The sequence below is a fragment of the Petaurus breviceps genome, unplaced genomic scaffold (assembly GCF_028583685.1).
Source record: "Petaurus breviceps papuanus isolate PSGF00001 unplaced genomic scaffold, PetGlider_PUasm1.0 151, whole genome shotgun sequence".
NCBI lineage: Eukaryota > Metazoa > Chordata > Mammalia > Diprotodontia > Petauridae > Petaurus > Petaurus breviceps.
This window is the reverse complement of record NW_027185712.1, coordinates 17,021,615-17,034,622: the sequence shown is the minus strand read 5'-3', so window position 1 is coordinate 17,034,622 and position 13,008 is coordinate 17,021,615. Positions and strand designations below refer to the sequence as shown.

The 13,008-nt window shown below is 40.9% G+C and overlaps 1 protein-coding gene across 3 annotated transcripts in view; it reads right to left on the bottom strand.

Moving 5' to 3' along the window:
* Positions 1-13,008, bottom strand: part of PLEKHG4B (pleckstrin homology and RhoGEF domain containing G4B) — a 210,556-nt gene that overhangs the window by 152,681 nt on the left and 44,867 nt on the right. The window lies entirely within an intron of this gene.

The window sequence follows — 13,008 nt, the reverse complement described above, 5'->3', positions numbered from 1 at the left end:
CTTAATGACTTGTTCCTTATCACATTTATACTCCATGAATCTACCCACTGAAAGTATAATTCAGTGTACCAATTACTTTGGACATATAGATAAAATAAATCCCTCAGGATTAAATTTGTTGAGTTGAGTTACTTTTCGAATTGGAAACAGAACAAAGGCTAAAAGTCTGGAAAAGTATTTTTTTTAAAGCATCTTAGAGTCACCTTAGAGGTTATTTAACTCCATTGTCTCATTTCACCAGTAAGGAAACTTTAATTCTGAGAGGATATTCCTGAGCAAAACTGCATTTTGAACCCAGATCTTTGGACTCCAAATCTGATGCTCACTCCATTATACCAACATGGAATCAATTTCTGGCTTACATTCAGGAATGCAGTTTGAACAAGGGAATTGTTTTTTTAAATTCCATGCCTGATATGTAGTTCACTTCATTTCCTGTTTGATTTAACATGTTTCTCCCCATCCCCGCCCTCCCCAAAGCAGCTAACACATTAAGTCTCTTCCAGGGCTTGAGGGGTTTTAAGGGTTAGTGAAAAAGGCACTAAATACAAGGAGGTGAGTAGACAACACTTATTCTCCCTTCCATGGTATCACTCAGGCTGGTTCTATTGAGGTGAGAGAGTAGGGAAAAATACTGTTGACTTGTATTAGTATTGTTGACTTGACTGGTATCCTCCAGTTTCTCTAAGACTAGCAAGGGACTTCCTAAATGCCTAAGATAACAGCTCTTACAGATGGGCAGCACTGACACCAGTGAAAAATTAGGCTGGAAAATTCCAGTCCCTTCATAGAATCACATAATTTTAGAGCTTAAAAGGATCCCAGGGAGCCATCTGGTCCAACCCACCCCTGAACAAGAACCAAGAATCCTCTTGTCAACATCCCCAACAAGTCATCATACAGCCTTTGTTTCAAGACTTGCCATAAGAGGAGCTCACTGTTTCTTGAGGCTGCCCCTTTGAGATGGCTCTAAATCTTAAGAAGTTTATTTTCCTCTCTTTTCATGCCTAAATTTGCCTCTTCACAACTTCCACTCCACCCCACCCCCCAATTCTGGCATTAAGTAGAATGAGTCTAATCCTTTGTTCAGGTGACAGCCCTTCAGATACTTGAACATGACTGTCATACCATCTAACATGTGATGTTCTCCTCTCCATGCTAAATATCCTTGTTTCCTTTGATCAATTAACTCAATGTTTCTAAAAGAAAATTCATTATCATCTCCCATAATCCTACCCTTTTCCCTATACCTTCCTTTTTCTATAGATGCTACCATTTTCTCTATCACCTGAGTTCACAAACTGAGTCATCTTTGACTCTTCTTTCAACCTCATTATCAATCACACTTCATTATAGTTGAAGAAATCATAACAATGTAGCCTGAGTCTTATGGGGAAAAATGGGAAGGATTTTCTTTTTTGTTTTTTTTTTTATGGGGTGGGAAGGCAAGGCAATTGGGGTTAAGTCACTTGCCCAAGGTCACATGGCTAGTTAAGTGTCAAGTGTCTGAGGCCGAATTTGAACTTAGGTCCTCCTGATTCCAGGGCTGGTGCTCTATTCACTGCGCCACCTTGCTACCCATTTTCTAGTTTTAAACACCCAAATTAACTTTATGCTCTGAAACATCTTTTCGATAAGTGTACTACTATAGTATGGAACTCTGGGTGGAACTCTTCTGAGTCATCCCTACCCTGAAAAAGCAACATGACAAGTAGAGAAAATCAGAGTCAAAAATTCATAAAATTTTAGAGTAGGAAGGAATCTTTAAAATGATCTACTACAAATTCCTCATTTTGTAGATGAATAAATTGTTAAACCGTATATATATAACCCAGTAGGAAAAACAAAACAACTCATTGGATTTAGAATCCTAAGGCCTGAGTTCCATTCCTGGTTCTTCTACTAATTTATCTGTGTGAAATTAGACAAGTCATTTCATCTCTCTGGGTCTTAGTTTCTACACCTGTGAAATTAAAATACATTTGTAATCTCCGCTACCAGGAAGGTTGAGGTTGGTGGAGCCCTTAGTTCAGGGTTCTGGGTTGTAGTAGGCTAAGCCAATCAGTATGGCATAACATGGTGAGATACTTGGGGTGAGTGGATGGGGAGTCTACCAGGTTGCCTAAGGAAGAGAAAACCAGCCCAGGGCAGAATTGAGTTGGCTAAAGATCCTGTATCAGTCAGTAGTGGTATTAGGCCCACTGCACTTCCACCTCAGGTATAGAGGAAGACCCAGTCTGAGAGAGAGAGGGGGGAGAGACAGAGAGAAACAGGGAAAGAGAAAGGGAAAGAAGAAAGGAAGAAAGAGAAAAGAAAAAGAAAAAAATCAGGTAATTGGATTCATTGAACACCGAGATTACTTTCAGCTCTTAATTCTATACCCTACCAGCTCATACCCTTCTAAGTGTGCTAATCTATATAAGCTATATTTATGATTTAATTTGTTAATCCATGATCTGATTATTTATTTAATTATTAATTTATTATTTAATTATGACAAACAGGGAAAATGATAAATACTGGAGGAACTGTTGGAAAACAGTTGGTTTTCTGTTGGTGGAGCTGTAAACTGACCCAATCATTCTGGAAAGCAATTTGGATCTCTACACAAAAAGCTGTTAAGCCCCTACTCCCTAATTCTTGCCCCACCAGATTCTCTCCTAATTATTTTGTATACACAGTATTTTTTAATATGTTTGCTGTCTCACCAGATAGAACATAAGCTCTTGGGGCAGCTAGGTGGTGCAGTGAATAGAGCACTGGCCCTGGAGTCAGGAGTACCTGAGTTCAAATCCAGCCTCAGACACTTGACACTTAACAGCCATGTGACCTTGGGCAAGTGACTTAACCCCAATTACCCTGCCCTCCCCACTCCAAAAAGCAAAAAAAAAAAAAGAAGAACATAAGCTCTTTAAAGACAAGAATTTCATTTCTGTCTTTGTATCCCCAGGGCCTTGCACAGTGCTTGGCACATCATAGGTAATTAATAAATGCTTATTGATTGGTTAGTATAAACTAAGATGTCAAGGACCAGGAAGTAGTTGGATTCTTCAGAGGGAATTCTTGACCCTTCTACTCTGAGAGTTGAACAGAGGTATAATGCCAAAGAACAGAATATTTGTCACTTATGATAAACTTCAGTCAAAGAATGACAGTCAATGTACACAAGTGGCCAAGGAGAATGACTGATAATGTAAAGGAAAGCAATATTGAAAGATTTTGGAACTTTGATAAACACATCACCCAATAGATTTCAGGAGACTGAAGATGAAGTATGACATAGTGGGAATGGGATAAAGACACGGAGTGACATGTACATTACTAGATATGGTTAATGAATTCATTTGTTTGGCCTCAGACACTCACTAGCTGTGTGACCCTGGGCAAGTCACTTAACCCTGCTTGCCTCGGTTTCCTCTTCTGTTAAATGAGCTAGAGAAGGAAATGGCACAGCACTCCAGTATCTCTGCCAAGAAAACCCCAAATGGGGTCATAGAGAGTTGGACACGACTGAAAAATGACTGACCAACAACAACAACAATTTCTTGCCCCTGGAGGGGGCAAGATGAGATCTAGCTCTTCCCTCTTGATGGAGAGGTGGCTCACTGGTGCTCCCCAAAGAAGACACTGTCAAACATGATCAACACAATAATTTGTTCTGCTAAACGATACTTTGTTATAAAGGGAAGGTTATATTGTAAGAGGGAGTTCATTGGGAGGTGACAGTGACATGAAAAGTCCAACAATACTAAGAATGCATTTTTAAAATGGTCTAGACTTGTCATTTTTCCTTTTTGGATAACTCAGACAGAAAACAGTAGGGGAGAGGTCCAACAATAGAGGAGACCTCTAGACACGCATTTGAACCTGGAAGACCTGGAAGGGGACAGGTTCAGACTGCCAATCAGCGACAGAAGCCGAAGAGCAGCAGACACCTGATGCCTGCTTTGGCCTCTGTTAACACAGAATCAAGAATGTAATGATGGCAGCAGATGTGGCCATTGGTGCCATTTTCCAGAACTTTGTGAGGTCCCTTGGCTATTAGTCAGAGACCTAGGTTCCAGACCCTCCAAGCAAATGAATACGAAGAGCCTTTCTCATTCCTTTCCCAAGGCTGTTCCCTTTTCAATTAAAAGCATCTTAGTGGGGAAATCAAAAAGGTTGGGTGTGAAATCCCACTCTGTCCAGGAGGTTTATCGTAGGGCCATTAACTAGGCTATATCCTCTCAGGTGCAATAAACACTAGTATTTGTTCCTGTGGGACACTGATGGACTCTGAATGGCAGACAGTACTGGCATTCTTTCATTTACTGATATCCATCTTTGCCATCCTGTTTGCATAGAACTCAGAATCTACTTTTCTTTTTTTTAAGTAGTTCAGAAACCTGTCTGCCAAGTTGGGGTCTATTTGTCTACTTGTCTCTACTAGTTCCTTATATTTAGTATGGGCAAGCCTTTGTGTGTTTTAGACTCTTGGCCACCACAGTTAAAGCAAATGAGGTTTTTCAGGCAGTTAACCCAGAGTATGTGCACAGAGGGGTTTCTAGCTGTCTTTTCAAGGTTTCGTTCTTTACCTTTATGTGGACTGGTGACCTGCCTGAGAAACCTATTAACAAAAACAACAAAAAAGATAGGATGAATTGTGCAGTTGACACCAAAATTAATTGGTTTGCCTTGGAATTAATGAGCAACATCCTTCAAGTAGAAAATCTCACCAATAACCTATATGGTCAATGATTTACTCCTCAATCAATACCAGCTTGCTTTGATACTTGAATGAATCTAATATCTCGTCAATGGAGATAGCTCTCTCAAGGGTACAGATTTAGGCCTTGACTTATTCATCAGACTCAACATTTCCAAAATTAATATACTTCTTTCAATTCTACCCGAGGCCAGAATAGGAATATAAAGTCCGAACTGTAACCAGACACCAAGCTCAAATAAGCTAAAGAGCAAAATATCCCCTGCCCCCCACAATGTTTTTAAAAGATTGTTTATATATTCAAACTTAAGGTTTACTCCTGCTGATTGTCCTACAGCTGTTTAAACAGTAACATGTTAGCCTCATTTAGTTGAACCCAAACCTGTAATGATTAATAACCCAGAAAAAAAGTGTGAATTCATTAAGCCCCGGGGATAACTACACCCTTTCCTCCCAATGTCATGGTAGAAACAAAGGCAGGGCATCAAGATAGAAGGTGCTCAAGGATCTAATTGGTCCTCGGAAGATCCTCCCTTGGGTGTCTGCCTGAGACAGAATTTGGAATTTGTCATTATCTCCTCATTGTCAACAAAAATTGCCAGGTGGGGTCAGGGCACTTTTTCTCCTGTGTCTAGATTCAGTTCAGTTTCCATCACTATGGTCATATCTCAGGACTCAAGACTTCCCAAAGTGCTTTGCCAGCCTGTTCAAGTGCCAATAATTTTCCAGTGAATGATAGTTTCAACCCATCCTTCCATCCATCCATCCATCCATCCATGCATGCATTCATTTATTTTCTGACCCTAAATCCTATAGTGGCATAACATAACAGAGGAAGGAGTGCTGGTAGGATAATTAGAGATGGGGGGCAATGTAGTAGAGGACCTATAAAGTCCAAACCAGTACATACACAACATGGAGATCCAGAACTTATCTGTGAAGCCCATTTTTGATAGGCCCTGTCAATATAGGCAGATATTCTACTTGCACATACTGTACAGTGGTGACCACCCTACTTGGAGCTTAGTTGTTCCAGCCTCTGACTGGGGAACTGGAGATCAACTGAAATTGACCCAGTCACTGAAAGAAGTTTTAGGGACCCTTTTGGTAGTCATTGAGGACTCTAGTGGCACCAAACCATTTCCCACCAGCTGAGAGTCTAAATCAAGCATGCCCAGTATAGGAGGCAATGGTCACCCACTGCAGCTCCTCCTCTTCTTCACTGAGGAACACACAGACCCCTTATGTAGAGGTTGAAAGGTAGAGAGGGCAGGGCAGAAAGAAGCATGACTTCAGAAATCCCACTGAGTTTTCAGAATGCTGCATCCTTAACTCTCTTGTAATGTCCAGAGGATCCTGACAGGGGAAAAAAAAGCACCCCCAAACAAAAACGAAACTTCAATCCCTAGACCTGGAATGCCTTTTCTTCCCTTCTTTGATCATTGAATTACTAACCATCCTTAAAAGCTCAACTCAAATGCCACTGTTCCTAATGCCCCAGCCTGGAACAATAGAAAGATGACTTTCTTTTGTAACCCTTTAATGCATTTATCATGCAACAGTATCTATCCCCCTCCTAGAGAAGAAGCATGGGGGAGTGGGTGAAGAGCTAGCCTTAGACTCTAGAACACCTAGAGTCAGACACACACTGGCTATGTCAGTCTGGTCACTGTGCTTAGCCTCCCAGAGTTCCAGGTAATTCTCTAACGCTGCAGGTGCTGATCTGTATTGGGATTGGGGATTTCCTCATTGGGAATTAATTCCCTACACCAATGAAATTTCCTTCCTCTTCCTTCCCCTCCAAAAGAAGCCAGAGACTATGTCTTTTCTAGACTTTGTATTGATCCCAGCACAATTTCCCTCACCCAGCAGATGCATATTGTTCCAATAAGCAAAAAGGATTAGGTATCACTCTCTTTAATTCTCTTGGGAATTCTGTGTCTTCAGAAGGCCACTGGGTAGCAAAACACTAGAAAAAAAACATAAATCTTGGGATATAAATAGAATTTAGTGTTATCACGTCTTTAAAAAAAACTTTGAAAATAAAGATTTCAGAAAAACATGGGAAGACTTGTATGAAGTGATGCCGGGAAGGGAAAGTACCACGAGGACAATATGCAAAATGACCACAATGATTTCAGCAGCAACACGTCTGAAAGACAAGTCACCTCATATAAAATGCAATGGCCATCAGGATCCCAGAGGACAGCTATGAAACACACTTCCCTCCTCCTGACAAGAAGGGAACAAGGGTTCATTCATTCCTACTACGTGCCAGGCATTGAGCTAAGTGCTTTACAGATATTATTGCATTTAATCATCACCTCCTTTGATCCTCACAACAAGTCTGTGATGTAGACGCTATTAATGTCTGGTCTACAGTTGAGAAAACTGAAGTATGCAGAGGTAAAGTGGTTTGCCAGGGTCACACAGCTAGTAAGTGTCTGAGGCCAGATTGGAACTCTCTCCAGGCTAGCTTTCTATCTGCTGCACCCTGCCCCTGACTCTATGGGTGAATAATGCTTCATACTCTGTCATACACAGCTACTGTGTGGGTTAGTTTTGCTCAACTCTTTGTTACAAAGGAAGGTTCTAGAGGGGTAAGGCATATTAGAGAATGACTGGTGTGCCAAAACCAAAAACCATCAATAGAATTTAAAAGAAAAAAAGGGGGTTGGAGTCAAGATGGTGGAGTAGAAACAGGACCTCCCCTCGGCTCCAGCTCCCACCACCTCCAATCCATGTAAAAGGGGCTCTGAACAAACTTTGGAGGGGCAGAACCCACAAAATGACACAGAGAAGCTAACCTCCCGCTGAGGACAGCCTGGCAGGCCGGCAGGAATCCCCCGGCAGGAATCAGCCAGTGCAGTGCTCCAGGAGCTGAGCCCAGCCCCACACTGAGGTTTTAGCCCCAGGCTGGGCCTGACCAGCTGGGCTGGAGGGACTCCAGATCACCAGGAGCTGTGGCCGTTTCCAGAATTATCAACACATAGATGCTAAGGACAAAGTGAGAGGTCAGTGCAGTGTGGACTTTGGGACCCAGTAGTTGGGAGTGTGTAGGCCTCTTCCCCCCAGGGCAAGAAGCCTCTGAGGGCGCAACCTCCACCATGTTGCAGCTTCAGCTCCTGGCCTGCAGAGGGTAGGGGGACCAAGTGACCAGTCTGAGGGGTAATTACTCTTGCTTTAACCTGCTTGGATCTGGATTGCAGGGTGGAGGTCCTGGGGTGTGTGACCAGCTTGGCAGAGCATGTGGAGGCTTCAGAGAGGGCACCCAACTAATACCTCCGGCAGCTGAGAAAACCCCAGCATTTGGAACAAAGCTTCCCTGACTGGTAGTAGAGTCCTACTGTGGCAAAAAGCCCAAAAGTCAAGTAATTGAGTAGCAAAATGAGCAGGCAAAGGAAGCAAACCAAGCAAAGCAATCCAACAGTAGACTCCTATTTTGGGGACAAAAAAAGATCAAAGGAACAGGAGGAAGACAGTGAAGTCAGAACTCCTGCACCAAAAGCTTCCAAGAAAAACACGAGCTGGTCACAGGCCATAGAGGACCTTAAGAAGCAGATAAGAGAAGTGGAGAAAAAATTGGGAAGTGAAACGAGAACGATACAAGAAAATTATGAAATGAGAGTCAACAGCCTGACTGAGGAATTTAAAAGAAAAAAAAAGACAGGCACTAGAGGGTGATCTTGTGACTAGGGATGGCTGGGGGGGAGTGGAGATGGGCGAGAGGAAGAAGGAGGTGAAAGAGGGATCTGTTCAGTAATGAAGGTGATATAAAAACAAAACATCAATAGAAATTTTAAAAAAATTTGGAGGGGAAGGCAAGGCAAGTGGGGGTTAAGTGACTTGCCCAAGGTCACACAGCTGATTAAGCATCAAGTGCCTGAGGTCACATTTGAACTCAGGTGTTCCTGACTCCAGCGCCAGGGCTCTATTCACTGTGCCACCTAGCTGCCCCCAAATTTAAAAAATTTAAAACTTCTTTGAATGCTCTGGGTTTTTAAACCACACTGACAATAAATTTGACAAATTAAAAAAAATCTCTTTAGTCTTTCAAGCAATGCAAACTAAGAACCCATCAGGTTGGTCAATTTTTGAAAATGTATGGGACTTGGAGCCAGAAGATGCAGGTTCATACTTTGCTCTGACATGCTAAGTGTGTGACCTTCTAGGGGTGGGGAATCTGTGGGCCTCCAAGCCACATGTGACCCTGTAGGTCCTCAAGTGTGACCAGTTCTGTGAAGTTATGTGCATTATAGACCCCTTTGGCAGCCTGGTGAACATTTATGGTCCTCTTCTCTGAACAATGCATTTAAATTCATAAAATAAAATATACAGCATTACAAAGGAAAATAATTTTTCTGAAATAGAGTTATAAAAATATTTTTTAAAAATCATTTCAAGGACCCCTAGGTTAAGAACCCATAGTCTAGTCGTTTCTAGGTCTGGGGAAGTCCCTAACCAGAAGGAGCCACTAGAAATGTTTTTTTGAGGGGTGGGATAGGGTGGGAGTGATACTTTTTGGTCACAGTAACTGATGGACTCCAAAGCCTTCATGTTGTGGTATGGAAGGGCTATAATCTATGCCACAGAGGGAGTACCCCCACTAATGAAATCATGAATCTTTTGAAGTATTGCCAATGAGGCACTGAATCTGACCTAACCCCCATGGCCATGATGAAAGCTTAATATTGACCCTATATATAGTGGTCATGATTTCCCTGGATTGTCAACTCTTCATTGAGTGACAAGCAAGACAAGAGCATAATCTTGCAGTGTGGCTGCCTGACCATTGATAATGAAGCCCATTATGTCTGAATCCTACAGCCCACAGGAGGTGTTCGGCGCCTGCCAAACATTCCAAATAGGCACGCTTGGAAAAATCCACACATTCCAGTATACAGCCCACTGTTTGCTCTGCTCCATGGTAGAAGCAAAATCATCTTGCAACTGTACTGATGATATCAATAGCCACTTTGCTTTTTTGTCTTCTGCCCTCCCAAATGCAAACATCTACATGGCAACAAACGGGCTGCATTTTACATAACCTCTTCTCAGGATCCCCCAGCTCCCCTGGCTCAGTCTCTGTTTCTCTACTTGTCTGCCTCACCCTCTTTCTCTCTCTTTCTTCACAGCTTCACTTTCTGCTTAGTCTTAGAGCTAATATCCTATATCCTTCTAGAAGGTTATCTCTCTATATATAACATGGAGTATGTGCCTTGGTCACTACACTATATTGTGGACACAATGTAAGGTGTTCACAAAAGCCTGGTCAAGTTTAAATTTTTTTAACTTCTAAACTGCCATATCTTACATTATAGAGCTGATAAAAATGATCTGTAACTAGAAGACATTGTTATTTTTTACAAGATCTGAAAAGAAAACCGTACAAAACTGTTCAACTGAGTTGACCTAAACTGTAATAAAATGCCACTGAGGTTCTATTTAAAGTTTGTGGCTGTCACACCCACAATCTACAACCTCCAACACACCTACAAGTCATTACAGTTGAAAAGTTCACAAGGACTTTGGGAAGACCTTATGTAACATGACCTCAACTTTTTTGGCCAAAAGTCTTTACTAAAATCATGATCTAAACAACAAATACAGTGTTAACCCAAAGACTGTGTCCCCCTCTGTAAAATGGGAGGGTCAAAGAAAATAATTCATAAGACATCTTCAAGCTCTACTGAAGGATGTAAGCTCCTCTATTAGGCTAGGAAGTCTTGGCAGGCAGGAGCAGTGCGTTACTCACTATTTTATCTTCCCTTTTCCCATTCTGGTCCATTCCTCCAAAGTTGATGTTATTACTGTTGTTGTTCAGTTGTGGTCAGTCATGTTCAACTCTTTGTAACCTCATCTGGGGTTTTCTTGGCAAAGATATTGGAATGGTTTGCCATTTCCTTCTCCAGGTCATTTTACAGATTAGGAAACTGAAGCAAACAGGGTTAAGTGACTTGCCCAGGGTCACACAGCTAGTGTCTGTGGTCAGATTTGAACTCATGAAGATAGGTCTTCCTGACTCTAGGCCCGGAACTCTATTCACTCCTAAATTCCCAACTGAAATGAGGAAGGGTAACATGGAATTTCTATTCCTTAATGTGTAGAACAAAGTACCTCAAGTCCTCTTCAGGTTTTCTAAGACTTTAATGGCAAAACCCAAGATTTTAGAAATCCCTTCTGACAAAAACACCTTCCTATCCAAGATGAAGTTGTCCTAGATCTTCCTTCCTTTTTTTAAATTCACAAAGATGCTATATTTGAAGAAAAATATGGGACCAGATGAATGATCTTGTGATGTTTCAATACAGATTCTCATTTTTAATAAACAGATAAAATGAGGCAATGTGTATTTCCTCATTGAACTTATCAGAAAAGTTCCCATTAAACTTGAAAAACATATCAAGTGAAGTCATGAAGCATTTATTTTGTGCCTGTTATGGGTCAGGCAGGACGATAAGAGCTGGGGACACAAAGGAAAGAAAAAGGAAACAAAAAAACAATCCAAAACCCAGTCCCTGTTCTCAAGGAGCTCACAGTCTAATGGGGGAGATAATATGCAAACACCTACGTATATGCAAAATACATACAGGACAAATTGATGATAATCTCAGGAGGAAGGCATTAAGATTAAGAAAACATGGGGAAGGTTTCATAAGAAGGTAGGACTTTAGATGAGATTTGAAATAAGCCAGGGAAACTAGGAGAGAGGTGCAAGCTCCAGGCATGAGAAGCAGCCCATGAGAAGAGCCAGAAACTAGCATCAAGAATGACATTTATCAAAATATGGAATCTCTTATTTACTGAAAGCAAAAATATATCCATCATTTATGATGCCCTCTTTCTCTTCCTCATGATTTCCCTTGCTGAATTCTCTTTCTTCATCCCTTTGCAAAACTAAAATTCATTCCACTTTCTGAAAGAATGTATGTGTTTCTACTGCCAGCCTGGTGGTTTCTAGGAAAAAAAAAGACAAAAAATGTGGTCAAATAGCTTCATTGGAATAATCAACAACTAGAAATCTCGAGATTCCTTTCGAGCTAGAAATCAGGCTACTAAGATAGTCAGAGGTTGAAAGTATATCATAGAAATAGCTGACAACAGATTATTAACCTAAATATTATTTGGAGAAGGAAAGAAAAAATCCTTTTACTTAAGGGTAAAGAAAGACTTAATAATGTCTGTCTTATTCCATTGTCACTTTTTCCTGTTTACTTGAAACAGGTACACCACTAAAGACAGATGCTTAAAAGTACATGGATTGAAGATGAAATACATACACTCATACATACATACATATACATATATATATACACACACATATTATATATAATGTATGTGTGTGGGGTGTATATCTATCCCTATAAAATTTGCTTACCAAAATATATATTAAGCAATCTATCTCCAGAAATCTTGACCCCATCTTTGGGCAGTTAGTCGACAAAGCTTTGGAAGTCCTGACCTGGAGCTGAGATGTCTTAATTAGCACCTAAGTGGAAACTACTATCTTTACCTGGTTCCAATACAGACCATGCTTCACATCCCATCCAGCTAGCCATCCAGGGCAGTACTGTTATCTGCCATGCTGCCACACACTAAATTCCTCCATCTCCCCCCATACACATTTTCCTCCTCCTACTCTGGGCACATTTATCAAATCAACACTGCTATTACTTCTAAAACAAAAAAAAAGTTCCTATCACTTGACTGCTCAATGTTTGCACTCACCATGCCTAAGCCTCTTCAGAACAAAACTTATTTCTCTGAACACTACTCTCCAGTCCTTATTAAAATGTAAATTCCTTCAGGACAGGGGCTATCTTGCTTTTTTGCCTTTATAGTCCCAATGCTTTGCACAGTGCCTGGCAAAAAGTAAATACTAAATAAATGATTTTCCACTCATTCATTCAAAAACAAACTTTCAAAGATATGAAAAAAACCCAACCTACAACAAAGATAATTATTCTTGGCATCACCAGACCCTAGACACTATTGACATCCTGCCAGGAGCAAGTTCAGCTAGTATAATTTGGACAGGTAGGGCTAGACAAGACCCAACTGAGTTTGATTCCCACTTGTTCCCTGTATATGTGCTATAATTACATTATAAAAAACTGGCATTTATATAGCATTTGAAGGTTTGCTAAGAATTATACCCACACATTATCTCATTTGAAGCTCACAAAAACCCTATGGTAGTTTCTATGGTATTATTATTCCCATTATAGAAGTGAGCGAGGTTAAATGACTTTCTAGTAGACACAAAGCACGTAAAGGCTAGAAGCAAAATTCAAATGCAGGAT